Source organism: Schistocerca piceifrons, chromosome 2 (genome assembly GCF_021461385.2).
Source record: "Schistocerca piceifrons isolate TAMUIC-IGC-003096 chromosome 2, iqSchPice1.1, whole genome shotgun sequence".
NCBI classification, from domain to species: Eukaryota; Metazoa; Arthropoda; class Insecta; order Orthoptera; family Acrididae; genus Schistocerca; species Schistocerca piceifrons.
In genome coordinates, this window is record NC_060139.1 from 1,029,047,414 (window position 1) to 1,029,055,604 (window position 8,191).

General features: G+C 39.6%; 1 non-coding gene across 1 annotated transcript; it reads left to right on the top strand.

The window, feature by feature from the left end:
* The first annotated feature begins 6,790 nt into the window (after nucleotides 1-6,790).
* Nucleotides 6,791-6,862, top strand: Trnaw-cca. The gene has a single exon. It is a non-coding gene; the product is annotated as a tRNA-Trp (tRNA).
* Nucleotides 6,863-8,191: the final 1,329 nt, after the last annotated feature.

An 8,191-nucleotide genomic window follows, 5' to 3' on the forward strand; every position in this document is an offset into this window, starting at 1 on the left:
AAGGATAATTGATCATTGTTCAGCTTTATAAGGAGTTTAACAACTGAAAATGCTATACTCTCTTTTCTCTGTGAGGTACTGTATGTTAAACAAAAGCTTTTGAATGCTAGGCATATTTTTTGATTTAATCTGGCATTTGATTGTATTGATCACAAAATATTGTTCCAAAAGTTGAACCATTGTGGAATAGGGGGAGCAGCTCACAATTGGTTCACCTCTTACTTTAGCAACAGCCAGCGAAAGGTCATTGTGCACAATGTTGAGAACAGCTGTGAGGTGGGGTCTGAGTGGGGTACGGTCAAGTGGTGGTTGCCCCAGGGATCAGTGTTGGGGCCACTCCTGTTCCTGATTTATATAAATGATATGCCCTCTAGTATTACTAGTAACTCTAAAATATTTCTGTTTGCTGTTGACACTAGCTTGGTAGTAAAGGATGTTATGTGCAATATTGGCTCAGTTTGAAATAGTGCAGTTCATGACCTAAGTTCATGGCTTGGAGAAAATAAACTAATGCTAATCACAGTAAGACTCAGTTTTTACAGTTTTAACACACAATTCAACAAAACCTGACGTTTTAATTTCACAGAATGGGCATATGATTAGTGAAACAGAACAATTAAAATTTCTAGCTGTTCAGATAGATAGTAAACTGTCATGGAAAGCCCACATTCATGATCTTGTTCAAAGATTTAATGCTGCAATTTTTACTAATCGAGCGGTATCTGAAGTGAGTGATCGTTCAACATGAAAATTAGTCTACTTTGCTTATTTTCATTCGCTTATGTCGTATGGTATTATATTTTGGGGTAACTCTTTCCCATTCTAAAAGGATAATTTTGGCTTAGAAAGGGGCGGTTCGTGCAATAAGTGGTGTAAGTTCACGAACCCTTTGTTGACCTCTGTTCACGAGTGTGGGTATTTTGACAATGGGGAAACATTCCACGTGGGAAAAATATATCTAAAAACAAAGATGATGTAACTTACCAAACGAAAGCGTTGGTATGTCGATAGACACACAAACAAACACAAACACACAAACACAAAATCCAAGCTATTGCAACCAATGGTTGCTTCATCAGGAAAGAGGGAAAGAAGAAAGGATGTGGGTTTTAAGGAAGATGGTAAGGAGTCATTCCAATCCCGGGAGCAGAAAGACTTACCTTAGGGGGAAAAAAGGACAGGTATACACTCGCACACACACACACATACCCATCATCCGCACATATACAGACACAAACAGACATGTGTAAAGGCATTCCATGGGATTGGAATGACTCCTTACTCTCTCCTTTAAAACCCACATCCTTTCTTCTTTCCCTCTCCTTCCTCTTTCCTGATGAAGCAACCGTTGGTTGCGGAAGCTTGAATTTTGTGTGTGTGTTTGTGTGTCTATCGACATACATATATATTCCTTACTGTCATTTCTTGTTAACAGTATTAGCTTCTTCCCAAGAATGAACAGCTTTCTACTGAATGGAAAGCCTACGTGCACCCCTGCCCCCCAAATGCATTGAAGATCTCCAGATGCAGGAGAGGAAGGTTAGGTTAGTCTACTTTATTTATTTTGCTCGGGAAGTTGACCCAAATATCCATCCTAACTATCATTTATTGTTAACAATATTAGCTTATTCCCAAGAATTAGCAGCTTTCACTCAGTTAATACTAGACAGAAGTCAAACCTACATTTGGATCAGACTTCCTTAGCTCTTGTGCAGAAAGGTGTGCATTATACTGCTGCATCCATTTTCAATAAGCTACGACTTGAATTAAAAAATCTTAACAGTAAACCATGTGCCTTCAAATCAAAACTGAAGAGCATGAGTCACTCCTATTCTGTCGAGGAGTTCCTTGAAAAATTAAGCTGATTCTTGTTGTATTGTAACTTGGGGAGAATTGGTACAGCAAGTGAAATTTTTACTGAAAATTAATATAAAAATATTGTACTATAATTTTGAAATTTTAAATACAGCATCTCTAGTCCTTCCTACAGCAATGTGTTACACGAATGAAAATGCTGTACCATAACCCTGCTTCAAATTTTGATCTGAATTGTGTTCCAAATCACCCCAAGACTTGAGGTGATTTGGAACACTGCATATATTGAACAGTAGTTGCATTTGAAACATGTGATGAGGTGAATTGGAACGTGTGAAACACATCTAACAAGCATTTTACTAAGGAAAATGCATTTATACTACCTCAACTTTGTATTAATTATTGCCAATTAATATTTTTTATATTAGCGACCAGCTTTATTAACCATTAAATCTCTGAGCTTACAAATGCTTTTCTAAGACAATGATGTTACAAAAAACAAACCGTATCATCCATTACTTAATACAACACTTTACATTACATGATGTCAATGCCTTCAAGAGTTTTAAATATCATTCTACCTTGTCGGAAATCAATTCCTTGCACCTTCATCACAACTTGTGCTTTTGACACCACATACATGTCTACAACATCAGGAAAAAAAAAATACTCTTGTTTCTCGCTAATTTTCTTCCTCATGAAATTAACTTGAATGTCGTCATGCAGCTCCACATCCTCAATCCTTCCTACATATAATTTTGAATGGTTAGTCTCTGTAACAGGAAACTTAACCAAAACAAAATCGTTTATGGCCGGTGTCATTGGAGGTGCCTCAGAAGGTCCAGGTCCATATTCCTCTTCAGTTGTTGCCTCAGATATTACAGTTTCTTGCTCCAAAACTTTGGGATCATCAGCTTCCTTCTCCTTGCTGTCGTCTATAATATTGTCTGAAATTTCTGTCTGTGACATGACACTTTTCCCAGGGAGAACTTCCAGTTTTCTATCACGAGCTTTTTTGGGTTGGGAATTAACAGATCCATAATGAACATCTTTCAAGTGTTCCACAAAGGCTTCAGACCATACCTGCATTGCGTGGCCTGTTTCATTTTCCAAACTACTAACAAGTAAGAGAGAGATAAATTTTCCTGGATTGAAAGGTATGATACTAGAAGCACGGAATCCTGCAATAACATTGTCTCAAATTTTCTCACCCATGTAGTGAAATGATGCTGGCAACAATCAGAGCAAAATGCCTTGGACCTTTGGAGGTGACAGAGTCCCGCCTCTAATTGACATACCATGGACTCCTATGACTCGGCAAACGAATGGTAAAGAGATGGGGAGCTATTAATATCAATGGGGGCTACTCTGGGAAGAAGGTAGAGCTGGCAAAGGCTGCAAGTAAGATGGGGTTGGACGTTTTAGCTGTTAGTGACAGTCGGGTAAGGGGTGAGAAAGAAGAGGAAGCGGGAGAATACAAGGTCTACCTGTCAGGAGTCAAAGCAGGAATAGCACAATGGGGTGTAGGGCTTTACATCAGGAAAGAAATGGAACCCAGAGTAGTTGCAATAAGGTATGTAAATGAATGACTGATGTGGATAGATTTGACAGTGTCTAGCAAGAAAATTAGGATTGTGTCAGTATATTCGCATTGTGAAGGGGCAGATCAAGATAAGATGGATAGTTTTTAGATGCACTCAGTGATGTAGTTGTTAGAGTAAAGGACAAGGACAGTTTTCTGCTCATGGGTGATTTTAATGCCAGGATTGGAAATCGAACAGAAGGGTATGAAAAGGTTATGGGTAAATTTGGAGAGGATAGCTGCATCAAACCAGTCTCAAGACTGAAGACCACAACAACAACAACATGGAGGCCAAGAGGAATGGGAAACAACTCTTGGATTTCTGTGCCAGTATGGACTTAGTAATTACAAACTCTTTTTTAAACATAAGAACATTCACCAGTATACTTGGGAAGGCAGGGGAACCAGATCTGTCATTGACTATATAATAACTGATCAGGAATTGAGGAAGGCCTTGAGGGACACACGTATATTCAGAGGATTCCTTGATGACACTGATCACTATTTAATCTGCACTGAAATTGGCCTTGTGAGGCTGAAAGTGCGGGAGGTCATGTCCATATGTAGGAGGACAAGAGTGGAGAAACTTCAGGATAAGGAACTCAGGCACAAGTACATAACAGTGATCTCAGAAAGGTACCAGTTAGTTGAATGTAATCAGTTACAGTCACTGGAAAAGGAATGGACAAGGTACAGGGACACAGTACTAGAAGTGGCTAAAGAATGTCTTGGAACAGTAGTGTGTAAAGGTAGGATGAAGCAAACAGCTTGGTGGAATGACACATTCAAGGCAGCCTGTAAAAGGAAAAACAAGGCGTATCAAAAATGGCTACATACTAGAACTCGGGTAGACAGAGAAACTTATGTTGAAGAAAGAAACAAAGCCAAACAGATAACTGCAGCACCCAAGAAGAAATCTTGGGAAGACTTTGGAAGCAGGTTGGAGACTTTGGGTCAAGCTGCTGGAAAACCATTCTGGAGCGTAATTAGCAGTCTTCGAAAGGGAGGTAAGAAGGAAATGACAAGTATTTTGGACAGGTCAGGAAAACTGCTGGTGAATCCTGTTGATGCCTTGGACAGATGGAGGGAATATTTTGAAGAGTTGCACAATGTAGGTGAAAATACGATCAGTAATGTTTCAGATTTCGATGTACAATGGGATAGGAATGATGATGGAAATAGGATCACATTTGAGGAAGTGGAGAATCAATAGATTGCAGTGCAACAAAGCGGCTGGGGTGGATGAAATTAAGTCAGAACCCATCAAATACAGTGGAATGTCAGGTCTTAAATGGCTACACAGGATAGTTGAAATAGCGTGGGAGTCGGGACAGATTCCATCAGACTGGATGAAAGCAGTAATCACACCAATCTTTAAACATGGAAACAGAAAAGACTCTAACAATTACAGAGGTATCTTTTCAATCAGCGTTGTGTATAAAATCTTCTCAGGTATTGTTGAAAGGAAAGTGCGAGTATTAGTTGAGGACAAATTGGATGAAAATCAATGTGGGTTTAGGCCTCTTAGAGGTTGTCAGGACCAGATCTTTAGCTTACGGCAACTAATGGAGAAGTGTTACAAGTGGAACAGAGAATTGTATCTATGCTTTATAGATCTAGAAAAGGCATATGACCGGGTTCCTAGGAGGAAGTTAGTATCTGTTCTATGAGATTATGGAATAGGAGGCAAACTTTTGCAAGCAATTAAAGGTCTTTACATAGATAGTTAGACAGCAGTTAGAGTTGACGGTAAATTGAGTTCATGGTTCAGAGTAGTTACAGGGGTGAGACAAGGCTGCAACCTGTCTCCACTGTTGTTCATATTATTTATGGATCACATGTTGAAAACAATAGACTGGCTGGGTGAGATTAAGATATGTGAACACAAAATAAGCAGTCTCGCATATGCGGATGACTTAGTTGTGATGGCAGATTCGATTGAAAGTTTGCAAAGTAATATTTCAGAGCTAGATCAGAAATGTAAGGACTATGGTATGAAGATTAGCATCTCCAAAACGAAAGTAATGTCAGTGGGAAAGAGATGTAAACGGATTGAGTGCCAAATAGGAGGAACAAAGTTAGAACAGGTGGATGGTTTCAAGTACTTAGGATGCATATTCTCACAGGATGGCAACATAGTGAAAGAACTGGAAGCGAGGTGTAGCAAAGCTAATGCAGTGAGCGCTCAGCTACGATCTTCTCTCTCCTGCAAGAAGGAAGTCAGTACCAAGACTAATTTATCTGTGCACCGTTCAATCTTTCGACCAACTTCGTTGTATGGGAGCGAAAGCTGGGTGGATTCAGGTTACCTTATCAATAAGGTTGAGGTTACGGATATGAAAGTAGCTAGGATGATTGCAGGTACTAGTAGATGGGAACAATGGCAGGAGGGTGTCCACAATGAGGAAATCAAAGAAAAACTGGGAATGAACTCTATAGAGATAGCGGTCAGGCCAAACAGGCTTAGATGGTGGGGTCGTGTTACACGCATGGGAGAAGCAAGGTTACCCAAGAGACTCATGGGTTCAGCAGTAGAGGGTAGGAGAAGGTACCTGGATCCGGTTAAGAATGATTTTGAAGTAACAGGCTTAACATCAGAAGAGGCACCAATGTTAGCACTGAATAGGGGATCATGGAGGAATTTTATAAGGGGGGGGGGGGGGGGACTATGCTCCAGACTGATCGTTGAAAGGCATACTCAGTCTTAAATGATGATGATGATGATCATGATGATGATATAGTAAAATGTCTCCTTCAATGTCTTAGAGAAGTCGCTTTTCGGAAGGACACCCCTATTGCCTTTCTTCCAATCAGTCAAAGCTTTTCGCCAAGCTGAGAAAGAATGCCACGTCTAGACTACAAACAAGAAAATGTGGCTTGAGAGACTGTCTCCTAACAGGACTTGATTGCGTTTACTTAAACTTATGGACTGACTTTTGTCGGGTCCGTAAACATTTTATTTTTATCTGTTATTATTTTTATGTTGTAATTTCATGAACTGACACGTTCCATGACCTTGGAGATTTGTTCCTCAATTTTGTCCTACGGAACTTGACGCGTAAATAAATAAGTAAAAAACAATTGTAGAATCCTGAACCCCTATGAACACTGGACTGTCATAAGAGCAGCTCATAATGGAATTATTCTCCGTTAGGTTCAGTGTCTTGAGAGCTTCTATGTATATCGAATTATACCTGAGCACCGCAAAGATTTCCACCATTTAGAAACAAGTTATAGCTGGTCGACATTTCAACTTCAAGCGTCATCTTTGGCATTGCCGCTATTTCATTTTATAATGTTTAACTTTATTTTAAAAAATGATATATATTTCAATACGCATTTTTAAGAGTGTTTTACCAGTATATTTTACCATATTGTCATTAACGTTCATGTGACTCCGTGGCGCAACGGTAGCGCGTCTGACTCCAGATCAGAAGGTTGCGTGTTCAAATCACGTCGGGGTCAAAATATTTTTTTATTTCCAGATTCTACAATTATAATGTACGTAATTGATTACGAACAAATCTGACATAATATCGGTACTATTACTTTTTACTCAGTACGGTACTTCAAAAAAATTTTTTTTAATAGAATCTGCTGTTTGTTCATGTAATAGTGGAAATGCATGGTTAGGAAAGGTTTGTATACCATCACTAAAATGAGCAATGAAAGCATACCATAAAATGAAAAAAAAATATACTAGTGAAAGTGTACTGGCCACTATTAGTGGATGTGTGCAGTAGAAGATTATTGATGGTGCGTTGGGCATGGATTTAATTGTCGTCAGTTGGTAAATGTTACGTTATACAGCAGTGCAGCTATGTTTGAATCAGTGAAGAACTGTATGATATTATGTACGATGCTCACGTAACGATAGGCCACAGTGGACGCGACTGAATGGTAAAGGCAAAGTACCATAATATAACATACAGAGATGTTCAGATTTATCTTAGCTTATGCGAGGCTTGTTTACAAAAAACAAAAGGGTCAGGAGAAAGGAGTAGTAGTGGGGTCCATGTTGTTCAAGGAATTAAATTCCAGATGTCAACTTGATCTCATTGACTTAACAACTGCCTCCAAATGGAGACTATAAATTCACTAAATTCGTTGTTCTCAGCCCACTATAGTCCAAAACAGATGAGGAGATGTGCGATATTACTGATATTTTTACGTTGTTAGGCGCTCCCTTAGACTTGCGGAATGGTCGAGAGTTCGTCACCAAAATAATGAGCATTTTAACTGAACTACAGCCCAGTTTTAAGATTGTGCACGGTAAACCTAGGCATGGGCCGAGCCAAGGCAGTGTAGAGCGAGCGCAACACCACGGAATGGAGCTGTGCACTAAGATTTGTGCACTTAACGAAGAATAGCACTGTACATTTTGGAATTCAAACGCCCCCATACGAAGCGGTGTTTGGACGCACTCCTAAATATGGTATATCTTCATCGAGTTTATCTCCTGAAGCAATGGCGAACGTTCACGCTGAGGACGACCTTGAAAATATAATTAATCAAGTGAGTGTTAGCACTGAGAAAGGAACTGAAAAGTTGCAGGCCAATGGTCATAGTAAATCTCCAGTGCAAGAGGGCAACACAGAAGAGGAACGGAGGTTGAGAACAGAGAAAAAGTGTGTTCCAGACAACAATGGACAATACTTGATTGATTCAGAGGCGTCACCTCGTGATATTAAAAAAACACAGGACTGAGACGTACAAGTGCTTAGAAGAATAAGCACAAAGACTGCACCAGAGCTCAGACTGTTGTTTGCTACCTGTGGAAAGGGGATGTACAGA